The sequence below is a fragment of the Numida meleagris genome, chromosome 1 (genome assembly GCF_002078875.1).
Source record: "Numida meleagris isolate 19003 breed g44 Domestic line chromosome 1, NumMel1.0, whole genome shotgun sequence".
Classification (NCBI taxonomy): domain Eukaryota; kingdom Metazoa; phylum Chordata; class Aves; order Galliformes; family Numididae; genus Numida; species Numida meleagris.
The window spans coordinates 99,124,251-99,148,507 of record NC_034409.1 but is presented as its reverse complement, the minus strand read 5'-3'; the positions used below and the strand labels follow the sequence as shown (position 1 = coordinate 99,148,507).

General features: G+C 36.9%; 1 long non-coding RNA gene across 5 annotated transcripts; it reads right to left on the bottom strand.

Annotated features, from left to right (window-relative positions):
* LOC110401966 lies at positions 684-19,010 on the bottom strand. 5 transcript variants are annotated; one of them, XR_002440724.1, is made up of 6 exons: positions 14,382-14,638; positions 6,650-6,763; positions 4,332-4,487; positions 1,999-2,099; positions 1,356-1,449; positions 684-1,039 (listed from the first exon to the last, which is right to left on the bottom strand). It is a non-coding gene; the product is annotated as an uncharacterized LOC110401966 (long non-coding RNA). The 5 variants fall into 5 exon arrangements; XR_002440728.1 differs by lacking the exons at positions 1,356-1,449; positions 14,382-14,638 and adding an exon at positions 18,827-19,010; XR_002440723.1 differs by lacking the exon at positions 1,356-1,449.

Sequence of the window (24,257 nt, the reverse complement as noted above, 5' to 3'; positions counted from 1 at the left end):
ATTCCTTATGAAGTATGTCTATGTAGAGATACTTTCATTCAATTTCTTACAGCCCAGTTTTCTGTTTTGATGGCTGTGTATTTCCTTTGTGATGCTCACTCCAATTTTTGAAGAACATTAATAACTTACTGTTGACACTAAATTACTAAAAATGACACTACTTATGTCACCATACAACTGATTCTTGCATTAACCAGGAGTGGTGCAACTGCACTAGTAGCTGATGCAACTAGGAAAGACTGTGCAAGTTTCAGAAACTACTTCCTATAGCATCTTACACTCGATATACTCATGCAAAATCATCAGAAAATTAAACAAAAACGTGAAACCAGTTTCAGAAAACCTCCATTATGCCCAACTTAGTCTAAGAAACTATTCAAGCACTTACACATTTTTCATCTTTTGCCATGCACAAATCTGTCTCCGGGATTCTATCAAGACTTCTTTCTTCTCTTCTTTCAAAAATGCAATTCTGTAAGAATTACTCACGGAAAACGATGAAGCCCATCTTTGAACCCATACATTTGTGGCAGAGAGGCAACAGAAAACATGGTTATCAGAGCAGAGCATTTGCCACACAACCTGCTTCTATGCATGCATGACAAGTGAGATTCCAGATATTTGCCTTTGTATGCTTTGCATTCCTTATCTCCATTGCAATGTTCCAAAAAGACAATCTGATTCTGAACATTTGCTGTTTATTAAAGTAAAAAATGAAAGACAATCAAGACATAAACATAAAATAGCATCTCCTACATTATCCCTACGTAGTAGGGCTAACTCTTTATTTTAGAGAGCTTAAGGTACAAATATTTTACAGATGGTGTAACTTTCAGAAGTGCTTCTCTCAGCTGTGAAATGAGATGTTTCTGGAGGGAATGATTCTTCACTGCTTGAAAATTGTTCCAGCAAGGCCAGGAAAAAATCTTCCTCTGGTTTGGTGGGAAACGCAAAGAGCCTTTAAGTGCAAGGTAGAGAAAGCTTCAATGCTTTTAAGACTGAGATTAAGCTGCTCTCACTCCACATACTAAGTGTTGACCTTGGGAAAGTTACAGATGGAAACAGTGAGTATATTCTGAAATGATTCCACAAAGATAACGTTTACCCAGATTAGCAAACTTTGTTATGCTGTGCACTGGCACAGTGCGGAATCAGACTCTACAACCCACGTAAGGTGGGTTGTAGAATAAACAGCATACCAAGCAGGTATGTTTATTCAGAGCTGGGTGCAAGGGGGATCGCTCCTCCTAACTTGCACACCAGATGACAAGAAAGGCAGATATTTAAAGAACAAGCAGCTTACATATTCATTAGATTTCCAAGAAAAGGTTGGGTTATTACAATGAGTTCCCTACCCCAGGTCTCAGTCCTGTTACGCATGTGTGGTATTTCCTCGGTGGTCGTCTGGTGGTCTTTTTCTGATGAAAGGTCACAGTATCCCTTTCTGACCTGGTTCGAGTAGGAAAACGCTGACTAGCTCTAGCCAGCCATCTTATCAGCTGCAACTCTGTCCACCAATCTGCTGCTTCTCTGTTAATTCTTTTGGTGTACTGCTCTAGCTGATTGCCTTGCATTCCAGAGATAGGGTAGCTATCAGTTTTATTTGGAGAAATAGGAGACCTGCTGTCTATAGAATAACTGCTTACATATAAAAAAGTGTCTGCAACTGGGGACCTCTCGGAGGGGGCCATCCTCTAACTGTTTCACCTAGTACTGTATACCACTGTTTTTACAAGGACTACATGCCCCAGACTTTCTCCTTGTCTGTCTTTTCAGCACAAAGTTTCACGTTGCAAACCTAAGCTACCCACTAAGCTAACTTTCACCTATTCCATCCCCTTTTCTATAACATAAGCTAACTTTCACCCTTTCAGTTGCTCAGGCTCAATCAAGAGCAGTGCAAGTGCTGTTCTGTGCATCTGGCTTCCTGTGGCAGCAAGTCACAGAAACGACAACAAACCACTCCCCACTATGGAAGGCACCAGCAAACATACATACGTGATGATCCAGCCTCAGTCTCAGTGCTGGCGATATGGATTAGCTGACAAAACACTGCAGTTACACAAGCCTCATCAACAGTGCAGTCTCCAACAGCATCACTGGTAACAGAGGTAATCACGCAAGAAAATTGGCTAAGGATACTGTAAATCAACATCAACTTTCAGCATAAATATATAATACAGCACAGAAAGTTTTCATTCATTACACAAACAACAAATTCTGTAACAAAAAAGTACTATGCTACCATGAAGACACGTACGTGTTCCTGTGTAATGCTGATTATAATGCTGAAATATTACATAGCCCAAGATGGCAGCCTCTAGTAGGCTCATAAAAGCAACAAAGCCAATTTTTCTCAGGTGTACTTACCTCCAAGACACTTGCCCTAAATTAAGGCATCAGATGTGATACAGGTGTGGCAGCAGAGAGCCCTTCCTGGGTTAAGCTGCCATCAGGAGCTCTATGTTCCTGCCTCTACATGGCTCTCATTTCCTGCTGTGCTGCCCTATTAGCACTGCACAGACCTTGCCTCAGCAGCACACTAAACATAAAGGACCGTGCCCCTCTCATTGAAAAGAATCTATTTCAAACAATAGTAAGAGCAAACGGCTGATGCCTATACTGCACAATGAACAAAAAAAATCCATCATAATTCATATTGTTTTTCTATACATGGGATTGTTATTGGAAAAAAAAATAAATGAAAGCATAAGAAATAGCCTCTGCATTTTTGTTTTTATATTTACCTTTGCAAGACCGTCCTTCAGTATGACTTTAGTGTAGGAAAAGTTACAGCACAAGCACACATCTAAACAGATAACACATTGAATATTTTCCTTGTTTATTTTGATTAATGCTAATTGAACATCTTCAACAGGCTACAATAGAATTTACATTGCTCCAAGCTATATATATTGCTTTTCAGAAGCACGGCAATAACAAAGTGTGTCAATTCTTTCACCAAAACTTGTTATTAAAAATATGTCAAGAACTGTTTGCAAGAAAGAAAGAGTACCAGGAGATAGAAAAGGCACACACCAGAAGCACATCAATATGCAGCTGTTAATATGCAGTTCAGATCCCTCTTTTCATTTTAAAGTGCCCTCACCCTTGAGTGATCACAAAGAATAGGAGTAACTTGGCAGATTTAACAGTATCAGTAACAAAAGTAATAACAAGCAGATCTTGCTGCCTCTGTTTGAATGACAGTTCACTTACCTGCCTTCTCCTTTTTCCTTTCTCCAGTAACCACACAATGTATTACATGTTTTGTGCTGCGTGTTTTGCTTGAGTGTAAGTGCACACAGGCAAGAAACAATTTCTCTGATGATATTACACGGAGCAGGCTAAATGCTAGGGTTTTGTGAGTGGTCTGAAACTTAATTTGTGCAGCTTGTGAACCGTGCAGCGGTACATGGCACAGGCAGCTCTGCGTAACTCCCAACTGCACTTCCATCTCAGTCCCCTGGCTGTGGTTATGTATTCGTATGCGCTCTGTCACAGGGTTAGCAATTTTAGATGATTAATAAAACAGCAGCTGCCGATGATCTCAAGGCCTGTCTACCTTGATAACTTCAATTAAAAGAATGGGCAAGACTCTATTTTGGGTAATTTCATATGCTTTTGCTTTGAGTCTGAATTCATTTGAGTAAGTACCAAAATGGAACAAAACTGAGAAAAAAAAAGTGCAACGAATGTCATATCCAGAGCTTTGTTTCAGTCACTAACACTTTAATGTAACTTTAGAAAACACAGATTCTCTTCCTTTGGCAGAAGTAAATTCAAAAGTTTTAGCATGCAACAGATGTGTGCAGATGTATGAATTCAGAAAGATTCCATTTGAAGAATGGAATTCCTAAATTTTAAGTCTGTAATTTCAGTGAGAAATGCAATGTAATTACCTGCATAAAGACAATTATCTACTAATGCTTAATTTCTAAGCTTCTTGCACTTCTTGCTTAGAACATAACCTCAAATAACTACACAAAAATGTTTGGAAAGAATATACCTGACCTTGCCATATTATATCCATGTCCCTGCACATATCTAGATGACCTACTATATCAGGTAAGTGTCTTGTATCACACAACAAGATAATTTTCCTCTTATTTAGGTGTATATCCTAAAGAGTATCCAGAAACTCAACTTCCATGATGTTGAATAATGTCATAATGTCAGCAGATAGCACTGTCACCTGCAATGGTACCTTCTACAGCTTTCAAATGTGATACTGAGCATTGAGATTGTCACAAACTAAGGAAAAAAAACCATATACCTTTAGCAGGACAATAAAATGGTTATTCGCACTTGTCCTTGGGTTGTTCTGTTACCTTTTGTTCTCATCATTTTTACTGAACTGTCTTTCCTCAGGCAGGGAGCTGATGTAGGTTGTTCTGGTCATGTGCTAAAATATTGTTTCCACTTGATCCAGCTCTCCTCTCACTCTTCCTGCATAACTTAGTTTCCAACATACTTTACAATCAGATCTGTAACAAAGTTACAGTGACATTTCATTACCCACAAAATAGATTATATGACTGAAGAACCTACAATTTGGACACTAGAAATCTTTCTGAACTTTATCAGCAGTGGCTATAATCAGCAGCAAGTAAAAAGTTTGCTGAAGTAAGATGGCAGTCAGCAGTACCCATCCAGAGCCTAGAGTTGTAGCTGGTGAAGCAAACAAGAATTTTACTTGTCTAAACACAGAAAAAAGTGGTGATCTTTCATGAACATTTACTTAAGCTTTCATTTCAATTCAGACAAGTTCTTTGTGTTTAAAAATAGGAAAGAGGATTACTTTCTGGACTCCGTGGTAAGCAAGAGCAGTACAAAATGATTTGACAGTGGAGGGAAAGGTCTGTTTCTTGCTGGTATTTTTTTTTTTTTTCTCCTGCTGAGTCAGTAGGGATGGATCTCAAAAAAGATGAAGACAGAACAAGTAATAGACACCGGAATTTCCTAAGAATAATCAGAGCTATTTTGAGAAGCTCTTAACTACCAATCCATGGTTCCAGCTTACAGTACAACATCCTCTGCTTAAGATAAAGAAGAACAGAGAGCTCCCAGGGTGTACGAGACACTTCACTTCCAAATAAGAGGGCTAAATGATGCAGAATTATGGTATTTTCACACACAATTATGCTAGAGACAAGTCAAAAAAGTTATGAATCTGCACCTTCAGAAAAAGTTAGAAAGGCCAGGGTCAATGTGGAGAGCCATTAACAATTAAATAAGTGCAAATTAAAAATGAGTTCATCTACTTATTTATTTAATACAAAGATTATACATTGACAAAAGGCAGGTCAGCTGATAAAAATCTGTATATAAACACGAGGAATCTACTGATTCTGACCTTAATGCTTGCATGCATATTAAGTTCCATTCAAATATTTAAAAGGGTTCTACGTGCTCTTAAAAATCATTAAAAACAGGACAACTGTTCATGTTTAATATAGTCTACTTTTACTTAAATATAAGTCAGACTTTGTTTATAACCAAAGAGAAATAAAAGCCGAACCAACAAACCTTGCAGAAGGTCCCAAGGTGCAGTGGATTCTTTTGGAATGCAAATAATAAGGTAGGACTTGTTTTCTGCTTTACTTCTAACTGTTAATTGAAAGATTCCTGGTCTCATGAAATAATTGAGAAAATCAAATGTAGTCTACAAATATCCATTAGTTACAGATTACAAAAAATGGGGGAAAGTTTAAGCAGACATTAGTTTCTACTATGTCTGTTGCTGTGTGCAGGCAACCCTCTGTATTTCACCCTTGCACGCTGAGACCAAAACCCTGGTCCGGGCCAATCACTGCATATAGGCACCAATATGATGAACAGCAAAATGGCGATTATTGTTAGGAATTACAGAAACTATACAGTGTATCTTATCTTTTACTAGACAGTTCCAGAAGCTCACGCGAGCTACTGGCCAATCATACTGAATATCACGTGCTGTCCACGTGTATCTGAGGACCATATACGGAGCGGTCATGCACTTCCTTATCTAGGCAAAGGGTGCCGACTCTCCTTCTGACAACATGAGTTCATCTAACTAGGTCAACCAATAACAAACGCCATGGGGAAGGGCCTTCCGCGTCACATCCCAAATGCCCCGCTTTTCGCCTACAACATATGTCCTAAGAAACTCGGAAATTTGCAGATGATCAGCACTGCTGATAGGAAAACCCTATAGTCAATTAGCAGCAGCTGAAAGAACAACTTCAAGGTAATTTTGACACTCAAGTCACATAAATACTATACAACTGTTATAGTCTAGAAAAAAATGGAAATTTCTTTTTCACAGGAAACACTGATATTTCATATTGGTTTCCAACAGTTATTAGAATAACAAAACATATATAAGTTAACAGATATGTAATTATGTCTTTTTGTTATATGCATTTTGAGTATAACAATAAAGTTTAAGAAAATCTCAATTCAAAAACGGTGATATATTAATGTTGTCATTTTAGACCAGAAATTTTTCAGAGTACAAAGCATTTCTTATTTTCCTATTTAAATTTGTGTCGATTATAGGAGCCCTCAATCTATTTTTAAAAAAGTATGCTAAGCACCCTGGATAAACTACATTTGGTCATGCAGTTCCTTTGATAGTCAACATCAAAATCTGCCTTACAGTACTCACCTTCTGTACTAGCAGTATCCTTCAAGAGATCCATTTCAGATCCTCTGGGAGAGAGTTTCCAATTTTGACATATCTAAAGCTGGTATTATCCTTAGCTCATGTCATTTTCCCATCCTGATTTAAAGAGAGAGAGAATATATCAGTCTTGCTTTAGTTACGATCAATAAGGCATGCCAAGGCCTCGCCCTGGAAAACAGACTCTTTCTATTCTTTCTTTGCCTTTACTCCAGCTTAAAGTTATCACTCTTGTGCATGCTTTCCTGAAAAACCTACGTTCAGTATTTCCAACAAGCTCTCAAGAGGGTTTCCCTCCAGCATAATCCTAACACATCCCACCATCATATTTTCTATTTCCCTAAGGAGAATTTTACTTTTGCGGACACTGCAATTTCTAGCAAAAGATCACTATAGAAAATTCATGTTCAGCTCTAGTACCCTACTGGACCTGTAACTCCTCTAAGGCACTGCCTAGGAAACAGAAAAGGTTCTGCTGTGTAGGTTTTTCTTATAAGATATACACCCCTTTCATTTCTTGTTATGCTTAACCACCCTCTGCCAACAGAGAAATCAGTTATTCTCTAAAAGCCTCAAATTTGCATCATAATTACATCAATCTATATAGCAATCCCTGTTGGTAGGGGTGACTTGCTTTAGCTATGTGCAGGCTCCATCTATGATGGAACTCATCCCAGAGCCATACTTAGTAGCACCTAACTCTGTAGAGTCCGTTAAAATTGATTTCTGCTCCTTGAAGCAATTATTTTGTATGTCAATACCACTCATCCCATATAATATTAACAGTCCAGGTAATATCACCTGGAAGTTGAAAGCTGACATTAAGGTATATTTAGGGCACCCTCTGAAATCCTAACTACTGACATCCAGAGCACCCACACATCCTCTCCCAGTCTTTCCTTGAAGGAGCAGAGCAAGAGAGGAATCAAAGAAAAGAAATCCTGAAGAACACAGAACAGCTTCATACTCCGTATAGCAAACTGTCCTTGCATCAAGTACTATTATAAGATCAAAGTGCAGAAAAGGTGGCTAAAAATAAGTAGAAACAAATCTCAGTTCCCATTCCTTTATTCCCAAGAACAGATAGTAGAAATAAATGGGAGTGATGAAAGAATGAAATTTGAATTGAGTAGACAATGCATAACTGATGCTTTTGTGGTTTCTCTTTTTCTTATATATATGTGTATATATATGTAGTAGACTTTTTTCCTACATCTCTGAAAAGTGATCTCAGAAGTCACAAAACTTCAGAACAAATCTTTCATACTCAGTTTCTAACTTTGGATGAGAAGACGGGATCATTCCAAAAAACATTTTTTCAGGACTAGCTTCAAGTAATTGCCAGAAGAGCAAAGGCAGGGACCTTTACCTAACAGATCAGATGTCTGAACTCACATACAGAAGGGGAAAAGCAGGGCTAATCTCTCCTCTGCTTGAGAAAAGCTGATTTCACTTCTTTCAGATCATTGGAAGCACTATCATACAACTTAAGAAAAAAGATGAGGAGATGGCTAGATGTCTCAATTGCACAGGAACACGATTTAATTAAAATATTTATGTAATAAACAAATTCACACCAGGAGTGCTAGCTTCCCAAAGAAGCACGCTTACCATCCTTACCAGCACGCTAGAAAGTCATCCTAGTTTTTCAGGTTACCTAAGAGATTCATAAAATATTGATTGCTCCATTATAACTGAAGGTATAACTCAAAGTTCTCTTCAGAGAGAGTATATCCAGTTCACAGGCATTCTTTTCCTGATCGGTAGAAGGGATTCCACCCAAGGCCTTGTACCAAAAAATAAACATTTTGTTTTTTACCACACTACCCTGGTCTCAAAACCAACCTGCATTTCTATCTGGCTTTTCCCTACTTAGGATTGTAGAGGATTTCAAATTCAGTCAATTCAAACCTCTGATAAAGCTCACTTTAGTCCAGCTACTAGACTGAAAAGTTACACAGACCTGTTTTTTCCCCACTTTCCCTTCTTCCTCTTCCCATTCTAGTCTTCACTCTCACCTGTAATCTCCATCAAATATTAAATATGTTAAGAGGAAAGAAAGGAGAGGAACAAACAAACAGAAAATTACTGGAAAAGAGAGGCTGTGAACAGAGAGGAGAAGCTATAAAGGAGGAAGAATGGAAAGAAAAGTTGACAAGAGCAGTGCTTGATGAGCCAGTTAGTGAAACCTGGGAAGCTGAATGAGTAACAGAAATGGAGATGACAGCAGAACGGGTTACTACACTGCAGCAAGTGGGCAGATAAACTTAGTGAACAACAGCATCAACAACAACAAAAGCAATATTCTAAAGTAATTTTTTTTTTTAAACTACTAAGCATAAGGAATTTCATATACCGAGGTCTTGCAGTGCAGTTATAAGAAAAAGACAGATGGGATTGAAGAAATCAGCAGTGACCTACACAATTCGAGGCCGTGTTAATATTTTATATTGCTATACATCCATGAAGTTTTATGCTCTCAGGCACATGACCTGAACACTATCAGAACTAGAAGCTTCTTACAGCACCGTATCTCTTCATTCCCTGCTGCTTTGATGGAAGCGTAGCTGCTGCTAGCATGGACAGATGGAATCACAGCCACCTCACGGGGGTGATGATTTTCTGATATTCTCTTTATCTTAGAAAACTAATATATTGACTACTCCTGAGAAAAGGAGCAAGAAATTGACCTTTGCAGCAGTAGGTGGCTTAACTGACAGACACCAGTGGTGTCTCCTTTGATGATTTCAAAGAATCCCACTGACAGGATCCCAAAGCTGGTTCCCTTAGCAACCACAGACGATGCATGACTGTATTATGTTTGATTCCCCAAACATCATTTCAGCTCCTCCCTGAGATTTAGTTCTTGTTTGTTTGTCAAGCTCGTTCTCTGAAAAGCATGTTCCAGTGAAAGACTCCAAAAATTAATCCTCCACCTATTTCTGGGTAAGACATGTCCTTCTGCCCACAGAGATTTACAGTTTCAATCAAGCAAATGAGATTGGGCCACTCTCCAGATTTCACTGCCAGGCCCAGAAAAGTTCTTCCCTAGAGCGATAAAAGAGAATTTGTCAAAAGTTACCCACCACAGCCCATCAGGTGGAAGTGGCCAACCCAAGAAGGAACAACAGATTAATATTGATCTTGTGTAAAGTGGAAAACTGAACACAGACAATTTCTATTTCAATCTAGGTTAGAGAACCAAGCAGAAAACCTGCTGAAGGTTAAGCTTTAGGCCATGAAATATGGGACTTAACTAGCAATTAAGACAGTATTGTCCTAAGAAGACAATAAGAATATTAATTAATATCAGCCCTCTAGGATACAAATAACAATAAGACTCTGGAGGAGGAGGATTTCATAGAAGTCAATCAGTTTTGGTGCTACGATTATTACACTTACTTGCAAATGTGCAATAGAGGGCTTCATTAAATAGTGAATAAAGTATACTGCTCCATTCATGACACATGCATATGTTAAAAGGTAAATGCTGAGGACTGGGAAAACAGTTACCCACTTCGAAGACAATGAAAGCCAGTGCACATGAATATAAATACTCTCACCTACAGACACTGACATTGCACTTTAGAGGGTGCAGAAAGAATGAAATATCTTGACAACAGAGAGTTGTACAGACGTTTCTTTTTTTTTTCTAGCCTTTTTTTTTTTTTATCCCACAACAAGCACCTGAATTAGCTGGTTCCAGGCTGTAATTTTTTACTATGTTTTGCTCTAATGTACTTTCTTGTAAATTTGGTTCATATTGAATTTTCATTTTGCCTTAGAAGTATGCTCACAATGGCATATAACTGTGTAAAAGCAACAGTTTAACCTCTCCTGGGGAAAAATAAATACACCTCCACAGGAACACTGAATGAAATCAAAATCAAATAACAACTCTATTTTACAGTACAAGTACGAAAGGAAAACATGAGAACAACTAGGAAGGGAGGGAGCTGTGGTAGCATGAAAAATCATCAGTGACATGGTCCAGATATCCCTGCACTCATGGTTAACATACAGAAAGGAGGAAGCCACAGTTACTAACTGCATGTAAGAGGAACCATATTGCAGGTCCATACAAGCTGAACTTATATCAGTGCTCTGACACTGCACTCTTTAATAAACAAGGTACATTCACACTGTCTAGGAAGGATAGACTATATTTTTACCACAGTGAGGCTGGACTGCTTGTAAAGGACTGTAAAGCTCAGAGGAATATTCAAACTTGAAAACTGGAAAAGCCAGCAGGCCTGGAATAGCCTAGTACAGTCAGATGTCACCTACCAAGTTAAGTACACATGGCTAACATTTAGAACACCACTGAAAAGGTCAACGGGAAAACAAAATCCATAATCACAATAAAAACGAATTACAAATTAGAAAACACAAAAGTTGACTGGCATATGAAATATTAAGAAATAGGGCAAGGGAAGAACAGGTAAACACTTTGAGGTCAATAACTGAAGTCTAAAATGCATGACGGGAAAAAAGAATGGTTGGCATTAACTACCAAACCTGTCTCTTGGGGCATCTTAGAGATCTGGACAATAAGTCAAGTATCATGTTGTCTGGAAACCAAATTTATAAGAATGATAAATTCTTATAAATAAAAGAGAGAAAACTGGACGCAGAGAAGGTGTGAGAAATGTGGTACGGCAGGCAAAGGATCTTATCAATTTCAACATCACACAACCTTTGCAGGGAATGAGAAGCACAATGGAATCCCTATGGGTGAAAATCCCACATCATATATGATAAAAGCAGACTACAAGGATTGTAAGACTGAACCAAGCTTCAGTCTAGAGATCAGGAAATGTTGAATGAGATTCAAGATGATGAAAAATACATCAGTTTATAAAAGTGAAAAATTTCCATATATAACATATATATATTACATATATAATAAAGTCTCATCAGAATAAGATGTCAGAATAAGAATAAGATACAAATTGGTACAAATGATGAACCGAAAGGAAAAGTAGCTTTGGAACAGACAAGACTAGACTCCACTCTGGATTTGGCTGAGTGTGTAAGCACAAAATGGCAGATGAGCTTCATGATAGATAAGTAGTAATACGAAGACTAAAATGTTCAAAGCCATGCCTGTGTGATACTGAATGCTGAAGTTTCAAATATTGCTCTACATCCTACGGTCATTACTGACAGTTACTTAGAATCTTTCAGTCAACAGAAGTGTAATAGCAGCTAAAAAAAGTAAAGAAAGTGCTGGACATCATCAGAAAGGATATGGGAAAGACAGTACAGCAAGCACCTCAGTGTGCACATATCTCTAGTGATGCATGCAGTTCTGATCTCTATCTTAAAGACATAATGAAATTAGAAGTCCAGAGGACAACGGAAATTATCAGAGACATGGAGTAGTTTACAATGAAAAAAAAACAAAAACAGAAAACTCAAGAGACCTTTAAGCTTGAAGATGAAGAGGAATGGGCTGAAGGTGACAAGATTCATATACACAAAAACACGATGGTAGTGGATAGCACTGAAGAAAATTCAGCTTCACATTAAACCTGCAGTTGTGAAGCTAGGGAGCAAGTGATTGCACACCAAAAATACATGCCAAAACCCATTTAATTTCAGGTATTTCCCTGATGCAGTTAAATATAATCCTGTGGTTTAGATACTTCATTAGTAAGTGGTTTTATCCTCATCTGCGTGTTTAATAAGTACTGAAGGTCTTTTCTTCCATGAATTTCCCTAACTCCTTTTAAACCAATTTATACTTTGGCATCCACTGCATCCTTTGGCAAGGAATTCCATAGCTTAATTAAGCATGGTTTGAAGCAGTACTTCCTTTTGTTCCTTTTAAAACCTCTCAACATTTCATTTGATACTTTTCACTTCTTGTTTTTGTAATACATCATGGATAATCATTCCCCAACATCTTTCATGATTTTGAATATCATCCTTTGAATATTCTCCCTCATATGTTTATCTAAGCTTAGCTGTACTAAGTATCTTTATTTACTTATTATTGTCTCTTATACCTGTTCTGTAACTCTGTTAAACTTCATATCTTTTCATATGATTTCCAGATTATTATACTTTTGAGATGAGAGGATCACATCAGAATGTAATATTAAAGGTTTAAGGGCATCGCAAATACATATAAACTGACTTGCTGCAGTACTTCTTGTTTTTCCCCTTCCTTTCATCCATTCCTGAAAATGCCTACATGCATTTTGACAGCCTCTGAAAGCCTAGATGGTGTTTTAATGGCACTAAGACCTCTTTCCTGAGAGGTTAGAGAAGTTTAATACATAATTTTTCAATTATGCAGTAACTAGGGTTGTCTTTGTCTTTATCTATTCTAAATTTCATCTGCCTTTTTTTGATCAGTCACTAAGATGTCAGGATAGTGAAATAATTCAGAAGTTGGGGTTTGTTTTCATTACTCTACATCATTTTGTATTATCTGAGATCTTTGTCACCTAATTTTTCTTCACTGTTTCAAAAAATTTACAAGTAGGCTGAAGAGGACTTTTAGCTTCCCTTGATTTATCTGTTGAACAGGAGTAATTTTGAACAGCATTTTCACCTGCCCTCATACACTGTTTTCCAGCCTTTATAACTGTTATGTTTTACTGCTGGCTGCATCGCTACGTTTAGATGACTATTTTTTTAATTTAAAAAAAAGTCATGTAGCTTCCTATAAAATGAAATCCTTTCCTCTTTCACCTTGGAGGAGGGAACTACACCCAGAACTCATCTCCTCACTAACCACTTAACCTTTGAGTCCAGAACCATCTCTCCTGCCTCCTCTCAGACTGCTGATACAGAGTCATGGTAACTATCTCTGCACTCAAGAGGAAGTCAGCATGCAGTTACTGGTAACACCAGAGGATATACATACAAACACCTAACAATCAGATCTACCCACTGCAGTTGCCTGATTATCAGTTAAACTCTCTGCCATAGGGCATCCTCACTACGAAAACACAAATCCGTTCACTGGTACAAACATTCTTTAAATGATCTGCTTCAGCTCAATGCTTTCCACTTCAAATAATCTCTCCCTCTAACTTGTAGCTTAGAGGTAAAGCTGTACTGTGATGTTATCTGACTTGTTGAAAACACTTTTGCATTCTTGAGCTCCTGTGCTCTAAACACACTGGCACAAGCATCAGTATTTTGTGAAGATCATATGTACCAGATGCCATAAACCTGCATGGCAGATAATTAGATCTACTATGTTCCATGCTGAAAACCCTGAAATTTCTTTCCTTTAAGCAAGAACTCAGATATCTTTTTTTAACTTCTACGTGGATTTCCTTCTACATTTTGATTTGGAAAGTCCTGGTGGGGAGGAAGGAGATTTTTGGTTACTTGCTTATTCTTTCAAACCACCAAGTTTCGTCTTTTCCCTGTCTACTTCCACACCCCAAATGGTTAGCAATGGGGCCTCCACAAGCTCCTGGCTCTTCAACTCTCCTAAACCTTGACTTACTCAGCTTTATAGCTTCACTAGTACAGGGGTCTATATAGAATCACGGAATTGTAGGAGCTGGAAGGGACCTCTGGAGATCATCTAGTCCAACCCCCTTTTCAGAGCAGACCGGACCTAGCACTGACCCTTGAGGAACACTGTTAAATACAGGCCTCCAACTGGACTTTGTGCCACCGATCACTACCCTCTGAGCTCTGCCAGTCAGCCAGTTCTCAACCCTCCTCACCATCCACTCATCTAACCCACCCTTCCTCAGCTTCGTTACCAGGATGTTGTGGGAAACAGTATCAAATGCCTTGCAAGGCAGACTACAACCACTGCTCTCCCCCCATCCACCCAGCCAGTGATGACATCATAGAAGGCTACCAGGTTGGTCAAGCACAACCTCCCCCTGGTGAACCCATGCTGATGACTCCTGATAAATTTCATCTCCTCTAGTTGCCTGGAACAAGCTGTTCCATCATCTTTCCAGGGGCAGAGGTGAGGCTGATTGGCCTGTAGTTTCCCGGATCCTCCTTCTTGCCCTTTTTAGACCGGAGTGACTATCAAAGATGATAGAGAGCAGTTCAGCAATCACCTCTGCCAGCTCCCTCAGCACACATGCATGCAACCCATCAGGGCCCACGGATTTATGTACACTCATGTTGCCTAGATGCAATCGGACCATCACCTCCATCACTAAAGGGGAACGTTCCATTTCCCACACTCACTCTCTTATCTCCAGGGTCTAAAATTCCTGAAGGGAAGTCTTTGTAGTGAAGACAGAAGAAGCTGTCCAGTATCTCTGCCTTCTCAGCATCCCCCATTACCAGAACACCTCCTTCATTTAGTAGGGCACCCACATTTTCCATAGTCTTCTTTTTACTGTTGACATACTTAAAAAAGCTTTTCTTATTATCCTTTATCTCCTTTGCCAGATTGTAGGCCATGAGCTTATAGAGATCATGAGCTTCGTAACCAGCATGTTTCATAATCACTCAGCTAAGAATAGGGTTGCATTTATGAGATAAATTAAGTCTTCTTATATCTTGAATTGTAGAAATATAGGGATAGTAAAGGGAAATAAACTTTACTAATTTCTGAACCACATTTAATACGGACAACCGTTTACTACTACAGTTTCAAAACTCTTTGCTTCTCAAAAGGAGCAATGTAGCCCATCATTTTATTAGATTTATTTGGGAACTAGAATCTTAATGGTTTCTTCCCAGGATATGTTACCATTCGCACATCCAAAAGTTGAATCATTGTTTCCTAAAATATCTCAGGTTGGTGTATGACATGCTAACTCACAAGCACACCTTAATCAAAACCAGACTGCACAATTTGTCCATAGGCGTTCTTTAGGCCTCCTTATCATCACTCCTAAAACACTGTTAAGTGGAAATCTTTTCTTTCCTGAAGTGTCTATCTAAGCAATGACCACTGCAATGTGTTGAAACAGAACTGCAGTATACATCTATAGCCACATATTAAAAATGTTATTATATGAAATACCAAGTGAATATTTTACTTGTTATTGTTACACAAAATATGGGAACACTGCTAGCTTAAAACCCCTAGGTTTAGGGTTAGGGTTAACCCTAAGCTTAAAAAGATCTGATATATGAGTAATATAACAAAATCTTAGAAGTGATAACAAAGCAAAATTTTGCTAGATTATATAAAATCATGAAAATAAACCAGCTATCACTGACTGTTCATTTAAAGAAAAAAGAGCTTATTAAGCAAAGGGAGGCTTGTCTATCATGCTAACCCAGAAAAATTTAGAAACTAAGTTGAGCCTCTAAATAATAATTCCTTTACTCGTTCCATAGTAAGTTTGGTTTTATTTTGAAGGAACGATTTATCCTGCATGGAAACAAAAACAAATAAACTAATTCTAAGCATTCACTTTCCATTTTAGCCCATGCTGAGAATGTCCTTGATTTTGTAAGATTTGTAATTTTACTGAAATGTATATTAAAGCACAAAAACCAACAGCAAATTAAATACAGTCTGCTTTCATTCATGGTCAGGTATTAAAAGTTAAATGTATTCTCTAGAACACACTTGGCAACGATTTATCCTTAATATGGAACAGTAGCTATTATCAGAAAAAAATCCATACATTTTACAAAAAATGACAAAAAGTTCTGACTGCATGTTGAAATATGACATGTCATTTGCTTCACTTCATTTCATACTGAAGAAACTTTTAGCAAACCAATGTTTTATGCTAACAACAAGACCAAGTGCTGGGTCCTGCACTTTGGTCACAAAAGGAAAGCTGTACAGAGGAAAAGGACCTGAGGGTGTTGGTTAACACTTGACTGAACATGAGGCAGCAGTGTGCCCAGTTGGACAAGAAGGCCAATGGCATCCTGGCTTGTATCAGAAATAGCATTGTCAGCAGGAGTAGAGAGGTGATCATCCCTCTGTACTCAGCTCTCGTGAGGCCACATCTAAAGTACTGTGTTCAGTTCTGGGCCCCTCACTGCAAGAAAGGCATTGAGGCCCTGGAGCTTGCCCAGAGAAGGGCAATGAAGCTGTGACGGGCCTGGAGCACAAATCTGAAGGGCAACAGAGATTGTTTAGGCTGGACGAGTCTCAGAGGAGGCCTTATCACTCCCTATAACTACCTGGATGTGACAATGAAGAGGTCGGTCTCTTCTTCTGGATAACAGCGATAGGACTAGAGGGAATGGCCTCAATTTGCGGCAGGGGAGGTTCAGGTTGGATTTTAGGAAAAACTTCTCTGAAAGATTGGCTGGGCACTGGCACAGACTGCCCAGGGAAGTGGTGGAGTTGCCATCACTGGAGGTGTTTAAGAAACGTGCAGACGTGGTATTTAGGGACATGGTTTAATAGCCAATTTTGGCAGTAGGTGGATGGTTGGACTAGATGATCTTAAAGGTCTTTTACAATCTTAATGACTCTGTGATTCTATGACCTCAACTTCATCCTAAATACCAGCTATATTATGAGTCATTGCAGCATCATATTCCTCGAAGTGTTACCAAAAAAAAAACAAAACAGAAAGTAAGTAAATGAGTATCTGCTGTTGTGTGGTATTGCTGCTACTGCTATCCTGTTCCATTAGCGAAGAAATCAGAGCACACAACAAAAGCTCATTAATTCTTATTTTCCAATCCTTTCCAATACAAATCACCTTATTTCATGCATTGTATAACTTTAGTCCTGCAGTGGCTTACACAGTTTAGGCTAAGAGCATATCAATACGGAGAAGTCATATCACTACAGCAGAAGCTATCAAATGAATTTCAAATAACAGAAGATTTGTATTTTTCCATTCCAAGTGGTTTTGTCAATTTACATTCTCATTCTCCTCTGTCCTGTTTGTTTCCTTATTGGCTTTTTAAATCAACATTTTGCTTGCTTCTGTCTAAAACTTGTTCCAGACTACAAAGGTAACACTTTTTATCTGTACCATGCAAAATATATAGGGTTCGCTTTCAAATGCCTGCTTTGGCATTGTTTCTTTTTCTCAGTGACAGCATACAATCTACCAGACTAAATACCTATGATACTACTACTTCAGATTAAAAGGAGGAGATTTTAAGAACTACATGTAATAATAAATCAAAATCAAACAGAAAGATAAGAAGACTGCAGAACAGACTCCATGTTGCAAGTTGCTCTACCATTCTATCAAAAGTAGAAAGTAGTTTGAAGTAAATGCAGTAGTCTCAGTCTGTATGGAACTGAGAAAGTATTATATAGTAAAAAATAGGCAAAGAGCATTACAGAATCCATCAAAAGCTAGATGATGAGGAGCAGCAGTGTACGAATCACTCTCTCCAACTGGATTTTAGTATTTTAGGTAGTATTATTTTCCTAATAGATTTTGTGCATAGTTGCTACTATGCACAATTAATAATTCTTGTCCTCTTCCTTATGATATACCAGAATATCTAACACTAAATTAACTTCAAATGCTGAAATTAATACTAGGATAAAATCAAATTACCAATTCACAAGGTAAGTGGTAGCTTATTCTTTGAACTTCCCTGGTATTTACCATAAAAATTAAATGAAGGGTAAGACGGAGGATCTACATCATTTTCTCTTCAATTTTATCAAACAGACCAAAACAAAGGTAACTTCAGCTATTCTGGTGCCACATAGAAACATTATTAAAGAATAACCAATATTGGGAAAAAAAAAATAAATTGAAAGAAGCAATATTTACATAGCTGCTTGTCTCTAACAAGCTCAGTTATCCTTTTCCTTTCTTTCCTACTAGAGAACTGCATGCTAGCCAACTCAATTTTATGAAGAAGGATAACAACAGTATTGTATTTGGGGCGAACAAGATTAAATGGTAACAACTGTATTCTACAATGAAAGAGGATTAGATTTTGTAGGAATGGTTTTCAGGCACATAATATGGGCTTCTGGTTGAGCAGAGATGTTTTTCCTCGTAAAAACATGTAAACAGTTTATCAGTTGTCAGTCACTGTACTGATGTCCATCAGAAAACCACTACATTATGTAAAAAGTAATGTGGAAGCTTATTGCATGCATAATACTGAGCAGTCCTGTCTTGCTTTTGAATTTGGGGATTATTTTTATCTGAATCAACAACATATCCAACCAAAAATATGGAATAAGTGCATAGTCTCATACACAGCATATTACATTTCAAAGTATTTATACTTAAGTCATAAAAACTTTTCACAAGTACATACATTAGCTCTTCCACTGTTGCGTGAGTTCATGGTGAGAAACAGTTATCTATCTAGTAAAATAATTTATTGCACTAATTATACTAGTTAGTTGCCTTTCTAGAATAGTCCTTTTTCAGCTGGTGAGCCTCCACATCACTGCCTTTATCCTCCATCTCTCTTCTGTTTTCCTTCTGAAAGACCTCAAAAAAAAAAAAACAAAAAAAAAAAACTAGAAGACTTTAAGGAATAGGCACAGGCTAGAAAAAGGTCCAAAAAGACAACATTATTGTCAAGCATTCATTTAATTTCAGAGACACCATGAGCCTCTTTCCTTCTGTGAGACTTTTAAAGATCCTCAGTTGGACTGCAGGTATTACGATGGCTGAAAGTTAAATGGACCAAGAGTTGTGGAGATCAGAATTTTAACAGTAACTTTGTCTCTACTACGCAAAAAATCCTGGATTTTTCATATCATTTTTATTTATAAGCCCTTTGCATATATTTTTATTACTTTTTAAAGACTCACAACTCCCGCATTTCCTAAGAAAAATCAAAATCAGGAAGAGTGAAATTGCTTTAAAAATATATTATCAAAATTAAGAAGCTGATAGTAGTACAAGATCTGGACAACATTACAGACAGCAAATGTTGCTTCTTTTCAGATTTATGACACGGTAAGAAATTTTCAGTAGAGTAGGGAGGAAACGTGGATAGGAACAGAGGGGAATTCATAAAATTTACTGAAAATGACAGTAACAGATCATTCACTGGTTTGGTTTGAATTTGAGAAATCTTAAATTACAAAAAGTTTGTATGGGCATTAGAGTGATTCAAATAAAATATCTGAAGAGAATACAGTTGTTTCCTCCTTGTACTGTGACTGAAACACAAGACAACATATTTTAGTCACTACTGTAACTACTCAGAGAAATGCAAAAAAGAGTTTTAATTCAAAATCTGCATAAGCTTACACTCACAAATTACCTAAACAAAGTATTTTAAAGAAAAACATTATGGTGACTGAGTCTTCTGTCATTAATCTGGGCCATTTCGACTAACTTTGTACTGGCTCAGACAAAACTGCTGGATGTTTCCAGCAGCTTCACAGTCAGTCCTCTAATAGTGAAAACAGACAGACCACTGAGAAAAAAAATCAGTAAAATAATTAAAGGGCAATTATTTAATTACTTGTTTCAGAAAGTGATTCATTTTAGACTCATATTACTTTTTAGAATAAGCATCATGATGATAACAGTCTTAACTGATGCCCATGTTTCAGTTCAAATCACATTTCTTTCTTCCTATCAAGGATTCATTAACTCTTTGACTATATTGAGCAATTATTTCAGGTAATCTTTGTGAGACAAAACAAAAAAAACCAAAGAAACAATGATTAAACAAATAGTATTTGTAAGAAAAGGCCAGGATCTAAAGAAATACAAAAAGATCATAATCTGAAATCTATTTGAGAGCTTTCTCATAGAGAACAAATTAAATAGTTACAACATATAAAATACATGTACATTCTCTAACGTTCAGTTTTGTCTCAATTTTTAAAGCCTAGTTCAATTTATTTTTGCTTGAATGCCTTTTAAAAACATATATAGGGAGCAGATTCCTAACAAGATCTCTATATTGTTCTACATCTCCTCTTAGAGAATGAGTTGCACTTTGAGCTTCCTTTGTCTCAATATTTAGACATACGTTCACTAAGTCTATGCTCCAAAAGTTTACTTAGAGATATCATAAACACTTTTCCCCTTCAGTGCACAGTATTTGAATTTCTTCCCTAAGATAAATGAAACTGAAATACATTTATTTAAGCTCCTATCATTTTTTAGAAAATACAGGCACTTATTTCTAAAGGTTCTGAAGGACATTATTACTGTACCTAAATAACGTGAAAGTATGTGGTTAGTACATATAAAACGTGCAAAAACTTGTCTTTTATTTTCATGGTCTTTATTCTGCAAAAAGAAACTCGTTAGTGACAAAACTTACCTTACAAAAAAGAACCAAAACTCCACGTAATGGTACTGTCTGAAGTGAGGCACTCTATGTACTGTCCAGCTCCATCAGGTGATATTTTGGACTTTTTACCTGCAATCCTGGAAGGATTCTAGAAAAATGCATTAGACAAAGGAAAGATCAGTCTCGCTAGCACACAGTGAACACCAAAAAACCAAGCATGCTTAATAAAAGAATTTAGTACTTAAAATACACATTTAGAATATATTTTTAAGTATAACTAAAAACTAACAGAAATTGATAAAATAAACAATGCACTCTGCCCTTGATGACCACAGCACAGAATGAGACACTCTGAAAGGAAATACGAGAGCAGTAGAAGTAATTTTTCTCTTTTCCTTCAGCATCCAGAAAGGTCCTGGGATATAACATCCTGAACTTCTATTTGTGAACAACTAGAGGAAAATGTGAGAGTCAAGAGTAAATCTATTTTTTCTAATGGCACTTTTAAACAGGTCTTAGAAGTAAAAAGTATGTTGACACTATGTAACTACATTGTAGAAATATGTTGACTAAATCACTATAGACTAGAAGTTTAAAAATGAGTTTATATCTGGTAAAAAAGAAACTCTGTATGAAAGCAGTTAGGCAGTTTCACAGTAAAAATAAAACAAAAAACTGTGCTAAATAAAATCAGCCAAGTGTCTATCCTGGATTCAGTACTTCCATTAATGAGTTAGATAATGAAGGACCTTCCTTGAATTTGAAGGCAATAAGAATATAGAAGGGGAAAGGTGTGTAAAGTGCTTTCAGTGCTGCCAGGAAGGATGTGATTTAAAAAATGTTCTTGACTAATTGAAGCAATACCCTGAATTATGTAGGATGTAATTTGGTAAGAGGAAGAGAAAACTGTTAATAGGCAAGAATAATTTGCTGTGCAAATACAAGCACTTAGACACCAAATAGCAGATCTACAAAAGCAGATATGTAAGCTATAAAAGGAGATTTATTTGAAGACTGGGGAGAGACTATAAGTGTCCTTAATATGTGATAAAAGCTTCCTTAAAGAAAGTGTACTTTCTCTATGTACACTCAAGATAGGACAAGAAGTAATAAAACTAAGCTCTATTAAGGAGCTTTCATGTTAGATGATATGAATTCTAGAAGAAAAAATCAACCACGAAGTTCCTGAATCTTTTACTGGCAGTTTTTAAGAACAAAATAGATAAAAGAAGAAGTGTATGGATTTGATCCTGACTTGGAGGACAGAATTGGACTCAGTGACATCTTGAGTTCACTTACAATCTTCTATGATTACCAACTTATTTGTCACTGGCCCTGTACATTTCAGTTGGAGAAAACTCTGTCTTTACTGTGAGTTCAAACAAAGTATTTTCCTAGCTATTATCTTGCAGTGGTCTGAAATAGTTTGAAATGCCCTATTTCTATTATTTGTTGTTTTGTACATATTTAATGGTTACTGCCACTAATAATATTTTACATCATATGATTATAGTCTCATTAGAGCAGAGTGAACTTAAACATTTTTGAGCATAGGATCAGGAAAGAGCTGTCACTCTTCCATCATTTTTACTTTTGTAAAGTAAGAGAGAAAACTGTCTTGCCTTACTCAATGTATGTCATCAACTGCAAAATCAGACTAACCACAGTTTTCATATCTTGCAAACCAGCATGTCAGAAACAAAGCTGCTGTCATCTGTTAAATTAGCTCCTAGCATGCTGGGCTGCTATGCTCTCAAATTATTAATTTTTCATAAACAGAAGTTGTTTCAAAGAAAACAATCCATGCTAACTTAGAATAACTCCTATTCTCTTTGTTTTCTGTCTTAAGATTTTGCATTAGTATCTTTCATGCTCCATTGCTTGGAACACTGTAAAACCAGGGATATGATTAGATTACCTAAGAGACCTGTATATGCCACTTAGCTAGGTCTCCTCAAAGGAAAACTGAATTGGTATGACATGACTTTTTCTTATCTTGCTGACCATATCAACTGTTGATATAGACCTGCTAGTGAAACATTTTTAATGCTTAATTATGGACATGCCAATCAAAACCATAGTTCCAGATAAGTAAATTTTGCACTTCAGGCTAAGAATGTATATTCCATGTTAAGTATGAATGTAACTAATCCTCTCAAAATGTCAACTCATAATTCGAGCAGAGATAGTATTTTCTAAGCAGATAAAAGTAACACTGTGTGCTAGTTTACAGAAGTAATGTGGAAATACAAAAGAATTCTGAGATATTTCTAGACAACACGTTAGAAAACAGCTTTTCAGAAAAAGGCATTGGGGTCTCAGGAGACAACACACTGAACGGAAGCCAGCAATCTGCCTTTGCAATAAGGAGTGCATTTTTTACATTGGTCTCTTCTGAAAATGAGTAAATACAAATAAATAGTACAGAATATAAAAGGACAAATCTTACCACAGAAAAACGTTACATATTGGTTTACAAGTTCTGACCTCTTAAAAATAGTCCTACAAAACAGTAGGAAAAAAAGTATATATAAATAAAATTCACATTGTTGTTCCAGATAATTACCTGCACAATTTAAATAGGTTGTATTTAAGGAGTACACTGAACTCACAAATATATACTCTTGAGAAGTAAACATACTATGCAAACCACAGTCATACAAAGAGGCTCATGAATTTATACCCTCTGAACTAGAATTTTTTATGTAATAATCAATTTCAGTTTTCTATGTAAACTAAAACATAGATGCTTGTTAGTATTACAAAAAATACCTATATAAATACCAAATAAATAAATACCAATAAATATCAATAAATACCTATAAAAATATCTATACCAATAAATTAATTTTCTTTCCATTAAACCTGTAATATTTCTCTGTCTTTTGAATATCACTTACTGCATTGTGATTCTTGCCTAGCATACCTGATTTTTTAACTGTTTATTAATCTAAGGTATATAGTTGAGAAAGCATGTAGCAATCACATAATTTTGCATATTTTTTAAATCACTTCAGTTAAATTCTGAGATGATGCAATTAGCAATGAAGTTAACATAGCCAGACATGCATGCAGATTTCAGACTTTTAACTGCAATTCACTGGTAACACATTTAACTTCAAAGCTCAGCTTATCCCACTGAAGTTTATTGCGCTTCCTAAACTGGAAGCTCCATGAAACCTCCCCTGAAACAAAAATGGAGAGGTGCAAAAAGAACAAAACCAAAAAAAGTGTTTAGACACCTGATGGTGTAGATAGGTACTTTTAGAAGGATTTGAGAGTGACCTCAAGCCCTTCTGGAATCTGAACATAGGGGTAGCATTCATAAGAATGCAGGCACAACAAGATGACTACTCTCTAACCTAAAAGTTCAGATTACCAAAACCTTGCTCAGCGGCCACATACCCCGGAAACATCTGAAACATTGCAAATATTCTACCAATAAAATCATCACAGTACCTAAATACATGTTCCTGGACAA